Genomic DNA, 22,069 nt, shown 5'->3' with positions numbered 1-22,069 from the left:
TCTCCCCCCCCCCCCCCCCCCCCCCCCGCGTCTGGGTAAACGGAGGCGTGTCCTCTTCCAGGACACACCAACTAGCAGTTTCTTGAGTCCAGTTTGGAAATCCCTCTGACAGTCTTTGCCAAGTCCTGATGGTCTGTACTGCCTGGGATGACCAACTCACCACATATTGCCTATCATGAAGGTTTGCATCTCCATTCCAGAAGAAATAAAGTTTAAATGGCATGTCTCTGTCTGCTTAAATTTTCCTAACAAGTGCTAGAGATAACAGAAAAGATTAGTTTGGGGTGTTTTGCATTATGCTAACCACGATAGAGTAGAATGCAATTTGGCGAGGGCCAGAGCTAGGAAGAAAGTTCTGCTGCACCAGGGCTGCTGAAGTTGAGGTGATTTGTGTTTTGTTCTTTACAACAATGAGTTATATAAGCACTCAGAGTGAATAGAAGTTCCTCGCCACTCTTGAGCAAAAATAGACGTGATCGAATGCTGGATTTGCTCCCTGCTCTTGTTCTTAGAGCTTTAGACTTAGAGCTATTTAAAGGCCCCTCATTACTGAAATTTCTGAAAGAAAACAATAACTTCATTATTGTAGGTCTAAAGCACTTGGCCCTTTCTCTCTTTTTCTCATTAAAATTATTATTATTTTATAATGAAATTTTTAATAATATGTTTTCCTGGGAATACTACCATTGAGTGATATTAGAAGAGACTGTTGATAGGCATTTTCAAAGAACTAGAATTTTTTTAAAAAAACAATCTCTTCTCAGTTTACTAAGTTTCCCCAGGGATAAGGCATTGGAAGTCTTTGTGTGAAATGGTTTACATGTTTTCCCCTAAAAGCAACTCTGTAATTGTGTCCCTATACAAAAGCATGCAATGAGGGCAGCACTGTTATCTAAAGGGGGTAGTGAGGGAGAGCCAAAGGATCTATTATATTTTACCCAATATTTTGTGCGCTTCCAAGACAAAAGTACTATTTTAAAAATAATGCACAAGTGTAGACGGAATGAGGACATGGAGTAGGTGTGTACCTATGGAATTGACAAAAAGTAGCAGAAAGGGCCATTGCCCCACCACCAAGAAAGGATCTGTTTCCGTGTGTGATGTGTGTGTATGTGCGTGAGTGTGCATGTGTGTGTTGATGCATTCCTCTTGCCTAAGCATTGTCTTTTTGTTGGTCTTATCATTTGTAATAATCTCAGTTTCACACTATCAGTTACTCCTTGTCCTATTAATATCCTTGTCAGATTCCTAGTTGTGACACTGCCATGATGGTGCAAAAGCAACAGCCACTCTCTAAATCAAGGAAAAACAGGTAAGCAGGTTCACTCTCTTGGCCCGAGCTGTCCCTAACCACAAACCTCCCAGGACTCCAAACTGATGTTACAAAATCTTATCATATGGTAAATCCTAGACATTTTACTTTATATATTGTGTTTTATTGGGAAAACGTTTGTGGCATCATAATTATTATTTTATTTGAATAATGCCATGAGACATTACTTTAATAAAATAAAATAATTGACCTGCATTTTAAAATGTGTGACTGTAGCATAGATCTGCCAAATTTTAAACACACTTACATTTCCTCATGATTAGAAACTATTCCCTAAAGGAACTCATAGCCAATATTCTAAGAGTGGAAACTATCTTCCAAAACCAGATGCTTTAAGGCCAGTCTTTCGAATTACACGCTGCTGAATAGGGTAACGGTAAAAGCAAGAAAAGACACAGAGATGAAATAGTGAAGAGGTGAAACATTTTGTTTTTAATGAAGGCAAAGGTCCTTAGGAAAGTAAAACTTTCATCGACAGGCAAGCTCTTGTGTGCTTTTGCAGCACGTTGTAAAAAGAGGAGGTTAAAGTGTCCACTGTTTCCATATCATGACAAAATGCTCATCCTTGCAGTCCTACTAACGCTGATCTCAGCGGGCCTCTAACGCCGCCAAGAGAACCGTTCTCTGCAGCCACTGGCACCTAATTTGCCCGGCAGCTAACCCAGAAGAGACCTTCCCGCCCCTCGGTCACTGCCCCCCGCCGTGATTTGCACCCACTGACACCACAGCGGCTAATTCACCTTCACGACCTGTCAGCTTCCACTCGGGTCACTTTAACTCTGCCTCCTTTGTGACACAGATCTGCGTCTAAAACGCTGATCATCCAGGAAGCGTTCCTCCCGGGACTCCGTGGTGATTATACAATCTGTCACAGACCCAAAGGAGTTCTAAGTACAGGCGGACGCTGAGATTTCACCAGGGATGAGGCCCTGCAAGCCCTTGCGTCAAATAACTTACTTGCTTCCCTTTAGAAGCAGTTTGGTATCTTTATTCATGTACAAAAGCATACAATGAGGGCAGCACTGTTATCAAAGGGCAGAGTGGGGGAGAGCTCTTAGCCATCAGCCAAGCATAATATTCCAAGCTACCCTCTGATCTAGGCACTGAAAATACAAGCACACGCTTTGGAGCGAATGGTAATTGCGACACTGAGGGATTTGAAGAGCGATCATTAGTGTGTCATTGCCCAGTATACACAAAAGAGAATACATAAATAGGAATAATTCTGCCCCCGTCTATACAGAGCTCACGTGCGTTAAGCAATGAAGCTACAATTACCCACGGTCCTGGAGGCCCTGGCACTTCAATTACATATGTTCCTTTCAGCACAGCTCCAATTTCCACTCTAAGCTCACAGTTCACTTTCTCGCAATTTTTTTTAAGTGTAAGCCTTTTATGCCAGCAGATCGGTACATGTAATTTGGTAAGGAAATAGTAATCCTGGCATAGTGCCAGTCACCATCTTATGCTGGCCCGAAACCAGTCATGCTGAAAACTGATTCTCACCTTGTCTTACACAGGAACTACCGGCATAAAGTATATTCATCGACACCTACCTGCACACTCACCCGTGGAGTAACAGACACATCCCTCATGCAGGCGTCAATCCACCCAGACAAATGGGGTGCCGCTAGAATAGGGCCTCCCACAGCCAGACATTTGTTATAGATAGATACATGCATGCATGAACACACACACAGCCACATACTGATACATGCAGAGGTATTCACACATACGAAATCACACCTGTTTTCACTCCATAGGACAAGCACAGCTTTTCCCAAAAATCTCTACCATGAATATTAAAAACCAAGAAATAGCCTATAGATACCATTCCTATGGGCGAATATGCTAGGGTACACGATGCAGTGTCTTTCCAATGCCGGTCAGCCAGCCCTTCGCTAACAGAGCACACATAAGTTGGTGTCACATGATATGCCCCACCTTTCATTGTTCTTTTCCTGAATATCCCTCTATTCCTGCAACACTTGTATATGTGGACATTGCCAAGGCGCAAGTTTTAAAGTCATTACATACTGACTGGGATGAGTAAGTGGGGCAAAAGCAAACGAAAAGAAAGGGATATATTCCTGGCTGTTGCTTAGAATGTGAAGCAGTGACAGAATACCTAAAGAAAACAAAGTATTTTATCATAAAACAGCATTAAGTCTGTCCAAAGCCCATATTTGAATCAAGCCATTTTAAAAGCTCTTTTTAAAATCCAGTCCTTATAACCAAAAGCTCTGTGTCAAAAAGTAGTTTGTTTCTGAAAAGAGTCTGTGACTAAGATTCATTGCAAAGAACTTGAATTTCAATGCACATGAACTCCAACGACAGTAAAGAGAAACAAACAAAAATGCATTAAAAGTATTTCTTTCTTCAAATGAGAAAAAAGGGAAGGAAAAGAACTGATAGTGAAAATTCTGAGACTGGGGTAGAATTCCATTGAAATGAACTGAACCGATTTTGTTCCTAGTTTCACAGGAGAAGCAATAATAAAGTGGTTCTAAGAAAGAGTTACTAGCAAGGGAGGAACCACCTCCTTCTCCCTTACCCACATGTCTGCCTCCTGTGTTAGGAGTGGCTGAGGCACACGCATCATCACAGTGTGTGGAACCAAGGGCAATAAGTGAGCAATTGAGAAAGAAAGAAGCCCCATGATTCTCTTTGAAGCCATAAATGCAGAAGAGGGAGAAGATGGAGAAAATTAACAATAAAGACTAAGAAAGGCTCCAAACTGCAAGCTACCAATGGGGGAGGATGGGTAATCAGGAATTCAGATTAAAGCGCCTTTCTTATCAATCAGATGCCTGGAACACCAGGAGGCACCTGTGATCCCAAATCCTTCTCACAGTCAGTCCTTGTAGGTTAATGCAGCAGACTTGCACTCATGCGGTAATGACATACATCTCAAGAAGAAAGCCTGGCCATGGTATCTAGTGAGGCATTTCTCCATTTTCTGTTGACAAGACCTTGATCATAATCCCTTTGCACAGACCACTGAACCAAATGCTGTCCACCAAGAACACACTGAATGATGAGGTCAGGTTATTCTATGCAGTCATGCTTCGTGTATCTGCTACAATGCTAAATCCTCAAGGCAACGCAGTCTGTGCCTTTTCCTTAGGCTACAAGTTTATGCATTTGCAAAAACAGCACAATGCCTGACCATCTCAATATCTCACTTGATCTTTCAGTTCTAATCGTCAGTGCATATTTACCTAATTCTAGAAGCATCCGTGGACTCATAACATTGTTAGTGGCAGAGAGCATGTCCATGTAATTTGCTATCCAAACTGAAATACTTTTCTTAAAGATTTTGTATTGATTTTTTAGAGGGAGAGGAATATAGGGAGGGAGAGAGAGAGAGAGAGAGAGAGAGAGAAACAACTATATGAGAGCGAAACATTATCTGGCTGCATCCTGCACGCTCCCTATTAAGAATCAAGCCTGCAACCCAGGCAATTGCCCTGTCCAGGAATTGAACTGGTAACCTTTGGGTGCATGGAATGACACCCAGCCAAGTGAGCCACACTGGCCAGGACCAAACTGAAATACTTTTAAGGTGAAAATGGAACCAAAAAGATCCCAGGGCAATGGGTATAAATGAGGATTGTCTTAGGCAAATGGAGACATATGGTCACCCTAGATCCTAACCTAGTGCAATACTTACAAACAATGCGTTTGAAATTTCAGAGGAAAGGTGCAAGTTAAAACTCCTGCTCTGGGTAGTTCAGGCATTCACCGCACTCTTTCTAGGCTCCATATTCCTGTCCTATCTGGATATGGTCTTACTTTTAGTCCCTATATTTCATCCAAGTAAATCTGTGAATTTGTTACTGAGTTTTAGTTAGACTATCCACATAGCCAATTCAAAGTTCAAAAGGAAGATAATAAAAACTTTTAGTAACAAACATGATTTTAGAAGATATTCTTTTTTTTCTCTCTGCTCAGGTTTTTTAAAAAGAGAAGCCACAATGTTCTGCTTTTAGATCTATTCTGATGTCAGTTCTAAAAATAAAAAATAAAAGGCATCACATTGAGAACAGGTAAAGGATGAAAGAAAAAGTCAGGAGACTTACACCGAAGAAATGAAACCCAAGGTTATAATTGTGACAGGCTCTGTGTGAGCCCCAGCAGTGTTGGCAACAAACCCAAGGGACACTCTAAAGAAGCATGAATAATATAGGGATTGTAAGTTCATGATTCTACGTACTGGCTCTGGTTCATTGGTCAGATACTTGAGTTCAAGGTCATGGACTTCAGATCATTTCTTTTCAAAGTTTGGTCCTAAGTATAGGACAATTGCCTTCATTGTATAATTTGACATGTTCCTAAAACGTTCCCTGCTAAAAAATTCACCCCACTGGTCTGTCATAGGACCTGGCAACCCCTGGTACTATGCTGCCTGCCACCTTATGGTCTGGGTCACAGGTCTCTTTTGAGAATCTGACCAAAGCTGTGGATCTTCTCCTCCTTACCCCTTCCACCCAAAAAATGCACAGGTGACACCACTAAATACTGTTAATAATTTCAGGAGTCTCAGGAACTTTGCCAACCCCTCGTCATGCCCATTCAGAGGCAGGTTAAAACTTTGCTCTTACTGAACCTGAGAAGAAATGTGCTATTAAAAATGGGCAATGATTTTGCTAATTCAAGGGTAATATGTTCACAAATTTATGTTTTTATACATTTAGGTAATATATGTTAAACTATTAACAGTATATTTTCACTTGGTAATTAATAGAATCTTCAAGAATTAAGACACTGAAAAATATAAACTATAATCCTATCTAATAAAAGAGTAATATGCAAATTAACCATCACTTCATGAGAAAGATGGCAGCACCCACAGCCAATAAGGAGGGAATATGCAAATTGGCACAAGGATGGCCAAGCCAGCCAGAGAGCAAACAGGAGGCTTGGCTTGGCTTCCTGGGTGGACCCAGTGACCCAAGAAGCCAAGCCAGGCTCCATGGCCACTGCCCAGACAAAGCCATAGTGGCAGAGCCAAGGCAGAGGCGCTTAGGGGCGATCAGGCCAGGAGGGGGGGGGGGCAGTTGGGGGTGATCAGGCCAGTGGTGAGGAAAGTTGGGGGTGAGCAGGCTGGCAGGGGGGTCCAGTGGGGGGCAAGCAGGCCAACAGGGGGAGGCAGTAGGAGGCAAGCAGGCCAGCAGGGGGGGCCAGTTGGTGGCAAGCAGGCCAGCAGTGGGGGGAAGTTGGGCATGATTGGGCCAGCAGGAGGGGCAGTTTGAGGCAAGCATGCCGGCAGGGGTGCAGTTGGGGGTGAACAGGCTGATGGGGGGCAGTTGGAGCTGAGCAGGCTGGTGGGGGGCAGTAGGGGGTGAGGATGGCAGGGGGGGGCAGTTGGGGGCAATCAGGCAGGTGAGGGGGCAGTTGGGGGCGAGCAGGCTGGCATGCAGAGTGGTTAGGGGTGATCAGGCAGGCAGGGAGGTGAGCGGTTAGGAGCCAGCAGTCAGATTGTGAGTGGGATGTCCGACTGCCAGTTTAGGCCCAATCTCTGTGGGATTGGGCCTAACCCGGCAGTCAGACATCCCCCAAGGGGTCCCAGATTGGAGAGGGGTGCAGGCCAGGTTAAGGGACACCTCCCCCCGTGCATGAATTTCATGCACCAGGCCACTAGTAAAACTAATAATGTCTATATTTTTAGGTAATTCAGATTAAACTTTTCATCATTCAACCAGTAATTATTATTAAGCATCAATTATGTTTTAGACATTGTGCTATGCCCTGGGAATTAAATGAAAAAATAAGTTAGAAACTGTAACTCTAACATATCACCTAACACAATATAATGGTGAGGACTCTAGGGTAAGAATTAACAAAAAATTATAAACATTTATTAAGAATTTGCTATATGCCCAACTCTGTGATTCGTCTATCTTCTCAGCCAAATGCATTAAATGTTTTTAGTTAAAAATTTTTTTACAATGTTTTACAATGAAAACACTCTAACACAAAGAGCCAAGGTCCCTTCTGCATGATTTAGATTAGCTTTTTAAAAAGCACTCCCTGAAGGCTTGTAGAGGTTGAATAGAAGAGAGAGACTTGGAGGGTAAGGGATCACAAATTACAGGCAATCATCTGAGTTCTGAAACCTTGAACTAACTCAATCATGACAAAATTGGACAGGAAGTATATTTGAGAGATTGAATTTAGTGACTAATTAGGCAAAAGAGGTTAAAAAAATAAATAAAAATCAAGAGTGACTCCTAAGTTTCTGGTGTGAATGAATTGGAGACTAAAGACATCTAAGATGGAAAACGAAAGAAAAGCAGCTTGGAAGAAAAGAAGGAAATGTGACCAGTATCCAACTAAAATTCTGTTTTGTTTTGTTTTTTTATCTTTATTGTTGAAAGTATTATATAGGTCCTCCTTTTTCCCCTATTAACTTCTTTCAGCTCGCTCCCATCCTTTCCCCTGCCCCAGGCCTGAGTTCACAGTACCTATAGGATACCTAGTAGACCACTGAATACATGGGTCTAGAATTCAAGAAAGGGTTTTGAATTAGTACAGAACTTCTCAAAGAGAGTCCACAGACAGAGGGTGTTCTCTGAGACACTTTCAGGAAATTCACAAGGTTGAAACTATTTAAATAATAGCACTAAGATACAAACATATTTGCCTTTTTCAATGTATTGGTATTTGCACTGATGATGCAAAAGCAATGGTAGGCAAAACTACTGGCACCATAGTACACAGTTAAGTGGTGGCACCAAAACTGTGGTAGCAGTCATACTTTCCTCTACCACCACACACCTGAATTTATTTAAAATATTAGTTTTTCTTAATAATGTGAAAGCAGTAAAAATCATTTCATTAAATTTCAACCCCTGCGTATAAGTCTTTAGAATATTTAGAGTTACAAGTAAGAAGTACAATATAGCATTTCTGCTGTAGATTGAAGTACAATAGCTGTTGTTTAAAGGAGAAATGTGTGATTGAGTTGTGAGCTGACATAGCTCCCTTTTTATAGAATAACATTTTTTTTCTTTCTTGAAGAAAAACCAAAAGATTAAGTATGCTTATTCAGTTGTGGATGTTTGGTAGACGTTTTCTCAAAAATTAACTAAGTAAGTCTGTCAATATTAAGAGAAATTATTTGTCACCAAAGATAAAATTTGAGATTTTAAAACAAAAATTCAAACTTTATAAAAATTGCATTCACTACTATGAGCCTGGAAGCTTTCAAATACTTAAACATTTTTCTGATGAGATCAGTGGTTATGTTAACAAATGTGATTTTTTAATATTGTATAACAAAATGTGTGAACATTTGGAAAATGTGCATAACTCAAGGAATCAATACTTTCCAAATGACCGATACATGATAGTACAATATCACACAATATCATGACCAATGGATTTTGATGTAATAGAGCATGATAAGTTATTTGCAATTTCACTTTGCAACTACCTTTTAATATAGATAGATAGATAGATAGATAGATAGATAGATAGATAGATATAGATTTCAGAGAGGAAGGGAGGGGGAAAGAGAGATAAAAACATCAATGATGAGAGAGAATCATTGATCAGCTGCCTCCTTCACATCCCACACTGGGAATTGAGCCCAAAACCTGGGTATGTGCCCTGACCAGGAATCAAACTGTGATCTCCTGGCTCATAGGTCGAGGCTCAATCACTGAACAATGCCAGCCATGCTCAACTACACTTTTTAAACAACTTCTGGTTAAGATTTCATATAGTATTGAAGAAGACTCAACCAATATATGGTGGTCACTTCTAGCAAGTTATATGAAAAGGCTCTTAAATATGCCCATCTCCCTTTCCCAACCATGCATTTATGGGAGACAAAATTATCTCCACATACTTCAACTATAAGAGATTATCTCAACAGTCTGAATTCAGAGGCAGATGAGATCCATCTGTCTTCTGTTAAGCCAGACTTATGGGTTTTCACAATTGCAAAATAATGTCATTCTTCTCATGTTTTTTGAAAAAAAAAGTGATTTTTCATTTAAAAATACACTACTTATGTTAATAAGTAATAGATTTATAGATGTTATTTTAAATATGTTCTAGAACCTTCTCACTTTCTATATTTAATGCAATAAATACCAGCAGATATGAAAAAATGCTCTTGAAGTTCTCAATAATTTTTAAGAGTATAAAGAGTTACTGAAAAACATTGAATCTCAGAGGGAAGGTGGGGGTGAGGAGGGGTGGGAAGAGGTCAACCAAAGAACTTGTATGCAATATATGCATAAACCAGGGACACAGACAATAGGGTTGTGAAGGCCTGAGCACAGGGGGGATGGGGAGGGGGTTGAAGGGGGCAATGGGAGCTAAAAAGGGGACATCTGTAATACAAAAGTTTGAGAACCACTGTACATTGAAGACTACGCAATATAAAGATAACTGAAGCCATAGAAAAGAGAGGACATTATTTTAAATAACGTTCAACAAGATTAATTAAAATTATTACTAAACTCTGAGTGGTGATAGGAGGATTTCAGGAACAGGAATTGCAAAAAGATTTCCTTGAAAGCTAAGGGTGGATATGAAAAGTTATAAGCCCTTAAAATGAACTGAAGGGATAACTGCGGGAGGTTAATTTCATTATTTTCTCTAAGGTCATCTTAGTATTTAATAGGTATCTCTACATGGTAAAAGCAGGAACAAGCAAAGACTTCACTTATACAGCCTGATCCAAAGGGCCACATTGCAGGTCAGACCAACACTTGTGAGAATTTTCTTTTAATAAAATGTGCAATAACCAACCAGAAAGACTATCATATTGATTTGGTTGCTTTGAAAACCCAAACCAAGAAACTGACATGGAACACTAGAAAATGTGATTGATGAAGAATTTGAAAATGACCTCTATAAGGAAAGATTATAAAAACCTGGATTGTTTTTAATGATAGTCTTTCACCATTAAGAACATTGCTTATTTCATTTTATTTGAAACTCTAATGAAAGAAAGCATGCTAAAATGCCTACAGGGGCTCAGGCTAGCAACTGAAAAACTGTATTGACACTGAAGTATTATAACGTTTTACAGCCCTCAAAGATTAAAAGAAGAATAACAAACTGGCCTCTTAAATGTGAACATTTAAAGAGCCTATGATAATGTTCGTATGGTATTGGTGTCCAGTGAGTGTTAATCTAATTTTATACTGTTGCTCATCTAGAATGGAATTTTTATAATCAAACCTAATAATTAGAGGTGAGCCGAAACCGGTTTGGCTCAATGGATAGAGCGTCGGCTTGAGGACTGAAAGGTCCCAGGTTCGATTCCGGTCAAGGGCATGTACCTAGGTTGCGGGCACATCCCTAGTAGGAGATGTGCAGGAGGCAGCTGATCGATGTTTCTCTCTCATCGATGTTTTTAACTCTCTATCTCTCTCCCTTCCTCTCTGTAAAAAATCAATAAAATATATTTAAAAAAAAATAATTAGAGGTGATAGGAAGTAACACACAGTAAAGCTTGGGAAAACTTCATCCCATGAACTTTCCTGGTTTTAAAAAAATGTATTGATTTATGTGGCCAAAAGCAGTACTTAGATTCATTGATCACTAGAAAAAAATAGTATTTCTACTAAATCCTAGTATCTTTAGGTTTTTTGTGCAATTTTGTTTTAGAGAGAGTATGTGTGTACCTGTGTGTGTTTATTTGTAAAGAACAGTATATCTTGTGAGTTTGTTCATCACATTTTAAAATAAACACAAAACCTCTCTTTTTTCCCATTTGCATGTATAGGACCTTAGGAATCCATGAAGCATCACTGCTTCCTCCCTTGCATACCCATATCCACGTTATTCATCACAGAGACAAGACTGCCAGGCAATAAACCTCCATGGAAGCAGGCCAGATCACGCCATAACAGCTCAATGACACCCTCTAGTGGGTACTCTCTATGCTATAACTTTGAGGAGCTGGGAAAACGTATTTCTTTTTAGTTTTTATTTTACCTTCAATTGTAATATATGGGATTTTGAAATTTTGCACATTTCATGAGAATAAAAAGTTCTTTAAGGGCAAATATATCCTCAGTTGAAGGCTGAATAAAAAACAAATGGAGTGTCTAGGATGGGCTTGGAATTATATATAATATATAAAAAAACAAACTGGCTTCAGAACGGCTGGAGGAATCTCTCCTCAGCCGTAATGACCCAATCAGAGCCTCCAGAGGTAGCTTTGGCAGCACAGTCAGACTTCAGTAACCAGAAATAGCCTTCCTGTAGAGACAGGGTCAAAGTCAAAGCCAGGAAAAGTCTATTGTAAGCACAACTAAGTCAAAAAGGCTCTGTGAGAAAGAGAAAGAAGAGAGGAAAGAAGGTATTTTTGTATATCAATCTATCTTTGCCAGGGCAAAAATCCCAGGTGAACTTTGTTTTTGTTAGGGAATGAAAGAATTCACAGACAAGATGAGAAGAGAAGAGGGTCTGTAAATCATTCTGTCTTGGGTAGAGGGTAGAAGGGCATTTGTGAACATAAACTTACACAATTTAGGACATGACGGAGAATAAGTTCGTTATTGAGGGAGTCAATTGGTGAAGACCCAGGACTTAATTCTCTGTTGCTGGGTCCATTGCCAAAGTCAATACTGAAACTAAGTGAAATGCTCTGAAGCAATGCAGTCCATGCTGCCAAGGGAGAACATCACTGGGGCTCAATGTAGAGGTTCCCACAGGACCAGCTGCAGACAAATCTCAGCCATGAGTAAAATATTACCAGCAATGCCTTCATGAGTAAAAACTAAATATTGATGTCAAACCCACTGCATGTTTATTCATTTTATGTCTGTGGATTTTTTCTACTTCTCCTTCCTGAATGTAGGTTCAAGCACTCAAAAAAGATCCTTTTATCAAATGTTCAAGTTGATAGGTGTAGATGTCGGAATCACATAGACTTGATCTTCAGATTCAAGCTTCTGTACTCCAAGTAAGAAACCATTTCTGCATCGCTTTTACTGAGTTTTATTTAAGTCTGGATGTGTTTCATAACTCATTTTATATTCTAGACTGGTGGACAGGAGGTCATTTCAATGCAGTACAGCGTAAGAGGGACAACTGGTTAATATTTAAGTCAGATGTGGATTGGAAGGTTGGATCCTGATCCTGCAAATGACAAGCTGTGTGGCCTCTACCAAGTCATTAAACAGCCCTGGTGCTGCTTTTCTTGACTGAAAAAATAGGGGAAATTGTCCATGATCTTTATACCCCATGAGGTTTACTGAAGGATTAACAAGATCACATGCAAATGCATCTAGTATATAATACCCACTTAGTGTTTAGTTTTCTAAATGATTTTTGTGACTTTCTCTTTTTTAATAGTTATCTTGAGTTTTATTTGTACTTTTATCCCCATTTCGTTTTTTAACTGAATTTCCTTGGGTCACATTGGTTAATAAAATTATATAGGTTTCAGGTGTACAATTCCATAATATATCATCTATATATTGTATTGTGTGTTCACCTAGTCATTAACCCAGTATATCCTTTTCTGATTTTTTTTAACTGGCCACTAGGTGTGTTGGTTCTGGGGCCTTTGGGGAGATTCTCTGGTACAGGCCAATGTCAGAAACTGCCTGTGACTGGCCTTGGGCAACCTGTTTGGAGCTACAAAGCCATCCACATTTGTGGCTGCCTCTGCCAGGAAGGGCCAAGCTGCACACCAGGCCTGCTTTTACCAGCACTGGACCCAGGGGAAGGTCAGCAAAATTTCCAAATCACCCTATATTCTGCCTCTGCCTGCCTCCATCAGTCACTGAAAGAGCCTCAGGTGGTACTCAAGTTACATTAGGTATGTTCTCAGTGAGTCACCAGATAGGGAAAAGTGGTGTGCATCAGATCAATACAGGTTCAAACTCAATGCCAGTGCAGGGTCTGAGGTCACTCAGCAAATGCCCCACATATACCAAGTCTAGCTGCCATGGGCTGTGTGCTCACACACCTTTGTGGATGGGCGAGGTCTCAGGGAGTTGTCAGGGGGAAGCCAGCAGAGTTTATCAGGCCCAAACAGACCAAGATTTGGCTCAGGGGAAAGTGGGGGGGGGGGTGCCCCTGCTTCAGAGCCACACAACTCAGTCTGTCCCAGATTCTTCCAAGACTTCATCAGGGCAGAGCTACTAGGAGTCAGGAGGGTTGGACCATCAGGAGCCCAGAGAGGGAGGTTAGTGGGTCTCCCATGAGGGGAGGCACCAGTGAAGTTCAGGGAAAAGTGGAGGGAATCACCCCTGCCTTAGAGACACAATTCAGTCACTGACCTTTCCTGAGTCTGCCCAGACTTCTACACCTCAGCCCAGGCAGCTGAATCATCAGCAGGGTGCAAGCTCAGCAGGATGTACTGAGAGGGAGTCCAGAGGTTCAGGGCTATTGCACTCCTCCAGGCTGATGCCATATGGAGGGGAGTGCTCCACCCAAGAAAGGTGACATCTGCGGTGTCTGGAGTGACAGTGCTGGGATCCTGGTGGCTGTCCCTTCAGCTCTCTCCCCAGAGTTACAAACTCCAATCTCTCCTCACGGGACCATAGACTAGTCCACTCCACCCTCCCTCCACCAGGCTGAGGGGCTGAGAAGAAGATTTTGTGCATTGGCCCTTTAATAGGGTGCCTGTGTCTTTAGCAGAATCCCCATTCTCCCTGACAGGCAGAGTCCCTGCTGATTTTCACAGCCAGATGTTATGTGGGCACCTCTTCCCAGCCCTGGTGTTTTGGGTTCTGGAGCCCAGTATGGAGTTGGGACTCCATGCTTCTCAGGGGAAGCTTAGCAGCTGAGATATCCCTTTAGAATCCCAGCCACACCCATGGTAGCAGGGCCAGCCCTTTTTTAGTCTCCACCCTTCCTCCCAGTCTCGATGTGGCTTCTTCTGTAAATCCTTGGTTATAAGAATTCTCTTTAGCTAGTCTTCAGTTGGTTATTCAGGTTGCTTGCTCTATATTTTAGTTGTAATTCTAGTTTGGTCCTGGGAGGAAGTGAATGTACCTTCCACCTATTCCACTGCCATCTGGATCCCTCTCTGTACTTGTTTTTTTTGTTGTTGTTGTTCAACAAAAAGCTATTAAAGTGAAGAATATTTTTCCCAGTTATAAATGGCAAAATATGAGCAAAGTGGATTCAATGCAGGCACTTAAGCTTTTCAGAATGAATGTATCTCTTTGCTGGTGTGTGCCCACCATCTCTTTTGCAACACATTACTGTTTTCTCAGAAATAGGACCACACATTGGTTCATAACATATGCTACATTCTATTGTGTAGATATTATTTGATGCCCAAGAATCCACAGAAATTGTTTGAATCCTTTTATCTTGAACCAGAAAATCTTTCTTTGCCTTCCCTAAATGAAAATATAGTGTATAGTGTGGTCATTATAGTCAATAGCACTCTATTGCATATTTGAATTTTGATAAAAGACAAAAATCTTAAAAGTTCTCATCACAGAAAAAGATTGTAATTAAAACTGTATTCCAGATGGACTCAAAACTATGAAGTTTTACATGCCTTTATGCTTGGAAATGTTTTGTCTTAAAAAATTAAGGAGTTTATTTATATCACCGTGTTGTTCTCTCTTAGGAGTCTATCAATATCCATATGGTAATATTGGAAACTGAAAAGAGAAAATAGCCATTAGAGGTGAAAGATGCACTTTTTGCTGTTGATATTTTACAAATGTGTTTGTTTCCAAGGGTTTCAGAAAAAAAGTACCACAAATTGGATAGCATAAAATAACAGAAATTTATTGTCTCACAGTTCTGGGCTGGAAGTCTGAAATCAAGATCAATGGAACAGAATAGAAAGACAAGATATAAACCCACACCTTTATGGTCAATTAATATTTGACAAAGAAGGCCAGAACATGCCATGGGGTAGTCTATTCAATAAATGATGTTTGGAATATTGGACATATATGTGCAAAATTAAATGAAACTAGACCACCTTCATATACCATAAACAATAATAAACTCAAATGGATTAAAGACTTAAATGTAAGACTCAAGACCATAAAAATCCTAGAAGAAAACATAGGCAGTAAAATCTCGAACATTTCACGTAGCCTTATTTTGTTTCTACATATCTCCTCAGGGAAGGGCAACAAGCAAAATAAACAAATGGGACTACATCAAACTAAAAAAGTTTTGTGTAGCAAAGAAAAACCATCAACAAACTGAAAAGACAACCCACTAAATGAAGAGAACATATTTGCCAATGATACATCTGATAAAGGTTTAATATCCAAATTTTATAAAGAACTTATACAACTCAACATCAAAAAAAAGACAAATAATCCAATTAAAAGTGGGCAAAGGACCTGAATAGACACTTCTCCAAAGAGGACATACAGCTGGCCAATAGACATATGAAAAGATGCTCAATGTCACTAATCATCAGAGAGATGCAATTTTAAACCATAATGAGATACCACCTCACACCTGTTAGATGGCTATGATCACTAAGTCAACAATCAACAAGTATTTGCAAGGATGTGGAAAAAAGGGAACCCTAGTGAACTTTTGGTGGGAATGTAGATTGGTGCAGCCACTATGGAAAGCAGTATGGAGTTACTTCAAAAAAGTCAAAAATGGAACTGCCTTATGTCCCAGCAATTCCACTTCTGGGAACATATCCCAAGAAACCCAAAACACTAATTCAAATGAATATATGTACCTGTATGTTTATTGCAGCACTATTTACAACAGTCAAGATTTAGAAGCAGCCCAAGTGCCCATCAGTAGATGAGTAGATATAAAAGATGTGGTACATTTTTATACAATGGAATACTACTTGGCCATACAAAAGGAAATCTTACCTTTTGCAACAGCATGGATGGACCTGGAGAGTATCATGCTAAGTAAAATAAGCCAGTTAGATAAAGACCAGTATCATACGGTTTCACTTATATGTGGAATCAAATGAACAAAATAAACTAACAAAATAGAAACAGAATCATAGATACAAAGAACAGACAGCTCTCAGAGGGGAGGGGGTTGGAGAGCTGGGTAAAAAATATGAAGGGATTAAGCAAAAACAAAACAAAACAAAACAAAAACAAGGGAAACTCATGAACACAGACAATAATATGGTGATTACCAGAGGGAAAGGGCGGTGGGGGAGTTATGAGAGAGTACAGGGGGTGGGTAAATGGTGATGGAAGGAGATTTGACGTGGAGTAGTGAACATACAATACAATATACAGATGATGTATTTATAGAATTGTATACCTGAAACCTATATAATTTTATTAACCAATGTCACCCAATAAATTCAATTTTATAAAGAAAGAAATATTCTGTAATTATATATGATGATGGATGTTAACTAAGCTTATTGTGGTGATTACTTTGCAATATATTCAAATATTGATTCGTTATGTTATACACTTGAAACTAATACAATGCTATATGCCAATTATTCTTCAATTTTTTTTTTTAAAAAAATGACTTTTCCTTCCATTGTTCAGTTGTTGGCTATGCCATCAACTAGGAGAAAAATGAATGTGTAACAGCCAGCCTAGATTTTGAGATCTTGGATGGTTCTTCCCTAAGAAATCTCGCCGCTTGTATAGATGAGGCTCAAGAGAAATCTGACCAGTCTTAACAATGCTGAGGTCTGGATTTGGAGGCTCTGTGATGAACAGAAGGAAAGTCCATCTATCTCCCAGTTATCTCACTATATTATGCTTTGTGAAGGACAAATACTTTTAGAGAGAAAGACCACTGCTTCTGCCTTGTGAAAAATAGTAAACACTGAACTAAGAATAATACAATAATTCAATTGTATTCCCAGGAACCTTTGAAGTAATTCATATTTTCTTTGCAATGATCTTTTAGGCTGGAATAATGTCTTCTTCTACCCCACCCCCACCCCCCCCGCCAAAAAACCCCACAAGGTGTCAACATGTGTGGGTGCCACCGTTGGCTCTCAGGGTGTATCTGTTCCATGCTTCTCTCCTAGATTCTGGTAGTTGCTAGTAATCCTTAGTGTTTCTTGGCTTATAGACATAGCATGCTAATCTCTTCCTCTATCCTCACATGGCATTCTCCCATGTGAGTCACTTTGAGTCTGTGTGCAAATTTCCCTTTTCTTATAAGGACAACAGTCATTGGATTGGGACCCACCATACTCCAGTGTGACCTCATCTTAGTGTATTCCATGTGCAATAACCCTGTTTCCGAATAAAGTGACATTCACAGGTCCTGGGATTTATGACATTAACATATTTGGGGGTGCACAATTCCACCCACAACAACATGTGACTCAAATATATTAAATAGACCCCAAATTAAAATGCTTCCAGAATTTTTTTCAGAAAATAATTTTCTATAAAATTTCAGAAGTTAATAGTAAATTAAAACAGCAGCTCATCTAAAAAATAACTCTTTTTAAAAAACACACATTTTAGTCAACTAACACATTGTAATGCTTTAAAATGTTTAATATACCAAGCAATACTTGTAGCTAATAAAATAGTGTCAGTCACACTTTATGAGGGCCTAAGGAAGAATAAAAAAAGCCTCTTCCTTAACCTGTTAACTTTAAATGCATGGGTTTTACATAGTGTCTCCTGCTTTCAAGTCACAATTCTCTACATCAGAGATTTTAAAAATAAAAATTATAATTATTAATCACACTTCTAATTTTAGGCATTTGTTTCAATGTCCTCATCAGCAAAACTTTTTACAAAAGCTATACTAAGCAACAAGATTGATAAATTTTATATTCTACCTTCTTTCATTTTCCCTGGGATAGGTAGCTAACAAGAATCTGGGAGAATGTCAAAGAACTGAGAACTCAAGGTTTAGATAATTAAGCACAGGAAAGACTCAAGCATATTTGAGTCATGGGAAGAGGATGGGCTTCCACAGAGAGCTGAGTGCAAATCTCTGCTCATCCTGGTATTAACTATATAGCCTCAGGCAAGGTATTTAATCAACTTTCATTTCTGCATCATGGTATTGTGGTGGAGAGATTAAAGAAAGAGCAAGCAAATACAAAGCAATGGACACAAATTGGGAGCCTAGTTGGCACCTTCTACTGATTTTCAAGTGTTAATTATTTCAAGCTTGTTTGCACTTGCTTCAGTTAATGAGAATCTTAGTGTCTTATCAGTGCAAGCCTTAAAAATATTGCCTATAAAGCAAAAGAATACACAATGCAATTGTGCTAGCAAAATAAGACCTTCTTTTTACCTAATCAGCATAGTTTTAAGAATTTATTTTATTGCAAAAAATTACAGTATTAAATTAACTTTGTGCAAGAATAGGGAGCAAGTGATAATACACGGCATACTTGGGCAGTGAGAATCATGGAATCAGTCTATAAACTCCATAGAGCAACATGAACAAGACTTTCAGAAAAGAGTGTGCTAACATCTATAATAATAATCTACAATAATAAAAGCGTAATATGCTAATTAGACCGGACGTCCTTCCTTCTGGACAAAGCCGCAGCAGGTGGGGGCTGAGGCAGAGGTGGCAGAGGCCCCAGTCTGTGGCAGCTGTGGGCGGGGCCAAGGCCCTTGCACAAATTTCGTGTGTTGGGCCTCTAGTACATATATATTATCTCAGGTGGGTCTTTTCCTCACTTGCATTAGAACCAAGGTGTGTAGATACTTTAGTTGAGTTCTTGCTACTTCACTTCTCCCTCCTTTATATCTCCTTTCCCTAAACAATCCTGAGGAATGCCATGCACCTTCCTCAACTATCATTTGCACCTGATTGCTGCAATAATTTCATCTATCAAATTACAAGTAAGGCTCACAGAGTTTATTCCACCAACCAAACTGCCCAATTCTAACCCAACTAAGGACCTAGCCTAAGCAGTCAATCTTCTTAAAAGTTGTCCTTTTTTTTTCATTTCTGGGGTATTTATATGCCATGCTCTGTAACTATCAGCATAGTTTAGGGACTGGATTTTATTGTTTTAAAAAATAAAAGTTTATAATAACACAGTGCAAAACTAGAGTACCAAACTGATAATGCATAGGCAGCAGAAGAAACCCGCCCCCAATACAAAACAGAAAATAACATCTCTTCTCCCTTTCAAGCTCTGCTCACAACTCCCTTCCACAGAGATTTTTTAGACACTCTCCTGCTGGCTTCATTCCCAGACATGCTCCCCTTTCTACAGCAGCCTCCCACCACCCCTGCGATTCTGAGGACTTACACTGGCTACATGTGTGGTTGGCAGATTGTGTGCTTACAAGTGTTCATCACTTGCAGGTGCTTTTCCGTACTATCCCCCACAAAATAGAAAAAACTAAAAATATATATAATATATAACTTTATATATTATATATAATTTTATATATTATATAACCATATATGTATATGTGCACATATACATATACTAGAAGCCTGGTGCACAGATTTGTGCACCAAAGGGCTCCCTAGGCCTGGCCTGCAACCTCTCATAATCTGGGACCCTTTGGGGGATATCTGACTGCTGGTTTTAGCCCGATGCCCTCAGGCCAGGCCGAGGGACCCCACTGGTGCACAAATCTGTGCATGGATCAGGCCATTAGTATGCATATAAGATATTTGGTTAATCTCTTCCCACCCACCCCCTCCCCTCGTCCCTCTGAGATTCATCAGTCTGTTCCATGTTTCCATGCCTATGCATTGAGCGTCTGCCTCCTGGTGGTCAGTGTACATCATAGCTACTGGTTGAATGGTTGAACAGCCGAACGGTCGCTTAGGCTTTTATATATATAGATAACTAGAGGCTTGGTGCACAGATTCGTGCACTGGTGGGGTCCCTCGGCCTGGCCTGTGGGGATCAATGGAACTCTGCACCACTGCAGCCCAGCCTTACCTGCCAGCTGTCGGGGGGGTAGGGATGTGCAGGAATGTATTCATGGGAGAGGCTTGTGCTGCCACAGCTGCACTCGCCAGCAGTGAGCCCAGCATCTGGCACCCGTTGTTCAGCTGAGCAGCGCTACTGCTGTGGGAGTGCACTGACCACCAGGGGGCAGCTCCTGCGTTGAGTGTCTGCCCCCTGTTGGTCAGTTCATGTCATAGCTACCAACCAGTCATCTGGTCGTCTGGTCTCTTAGGGTTTTATATATATATATATATAGATAGATAGATAGATAGATAGATAGATTATAGATATAGATATAGATATAGATATAGATATAGATATATAGATATAGATATAGATATAGATATAGATATAGATAGAGAGAGAGAGAGAGAGAGGGAAAGAGAGCAGTCCTTTCAGACCTCATGGACCACCAGTTGTCTGCGGACCACTGGTTGGCAACCGCTGCTCCAAAGGTTTCCTTAAACCAGTGGTCACCAACCTTTAGGACATCACAGACCACCAGTGGTCCATAGACCACTGGTTGGTGACCGCTGGATATAGATAGGCATAGATATAGATATAGATGATATAGATATAGATATAGATATAGATATAGATATAGATATGGGTATAGATATGGGTATGGGTATGGGTATGGATATGGATATGGATATGGATATGGTATGAATTAGATATAGATATTAATTATATATGGATATGGATATGAATACAGGTAGATGTAGAGGTAGAGGTAGAGATAGATGATATAGATATAAAGAAAGAGAAAGAAAGAGGAAGAGAAAGAGAAAGAGAAAGAGAAAGAGAACAAGATAGATAGAGATAGAGATAGAGATAGAGATAGAGATAGAGATAGAGATAAAGAGGAGGGGGGAGAGAGAGAGAGAGAGAGAGAGAGAGAGAGAGAGAGATATGATATAGATAGATATCTCTTGCCTCTTGTCATTTTCCTAATACATAATAATTGCAGGTTCCTAGGGAAGCTATGGATCAAGTATGCACTTCCTATATTGGTTGTTAATGTGCCTAAATAAATATTGGATGCCTTCCCTAAAAGAGGTTATAATCTAATGTGGTCAAATGTATTTTATACAATAGGTAGATGTAGCAAAATCATTATATTTCAATTATAAGTAGCATGTTTCCTTGATTGGAACTAAATCTCTAGAAAGCAACCTCTGTAAGTGAAAGAACAAAGGAACATAGTATTTCCCTGTTTTGTCATTTTAGAAGCTGTGCACCATCTTTCTTTCTGAACTGCCTCCCCACCCTGTTTGAGAAGAGTTGGCTGTTTTGCGCTTCGCTCCATTCATTTCCCTGACATCCCTTGGTTCTGGCCTGGCTCCCCAGCCACCATCCTTCCTTGTCGCGGGGGTCCTGCCTGTGCAGCTCATTCAGTCGCCATCATCACAGTGAACTATATCCCAGCAGCTCCAGATGGAAGACGGGGGCAAACAGCTCCCCTAAGATGCTCTCCAATGCGGTGCCATCAATCAACCTGCAGCTGGGACCAAACCACACAGTGACTGAGCCAGCGACTTTCTGCCAAAAGCCTAGCACGTTTCTCAGTGCCCAGCCTCCTTCAAGAGGGAGATGTCACAATTATATTCCTAGCAGTCCTCGATACCCAATGTTTATAACCTACTTTCTATAACTCTGACCATTAATATTCTTCATCGAGGTGTTGTTGTTTTTTTAAAAAAAATTATAACAGTTACCTCAATTGCTAACTCTATTCACTTTATTTCCCTCTGGAAAGGCAGAGTCTCTTGTTTGCTTGCTTCTTCAATAAATCACAGCGTAGAAAACCAAATAGATTATTTTACGTTAAGCAATGGTAAGCAGTTCTTTTTTTCCTGCCAGCAGCAGATGAGGGGCGGTCCTTCCTGAACCAAGATCAAGACTGAGCGTGAACAGCTGGAACC

Source organism: Myotis yumanensis, unplaced genomic scaffold, assembly GCF_028538775.1.
Source record: "Myotis yumanensis isolate MYYU_CA2020_CCGP unplaced genomic scaffold, mMyoYum1.0.hap1 SCAF_6, whole genome shotgun sequence".
In the NCBI taxonomy this organism is placed as follows: Eukaryota; Metazoa; Chordata; class Mammalia; order Chiroptera; family Vespertilionidae; genus Myotis; species Myotis yumanensis.
This window is presented reverse-complemented; position numbering follows the sequence as displayed.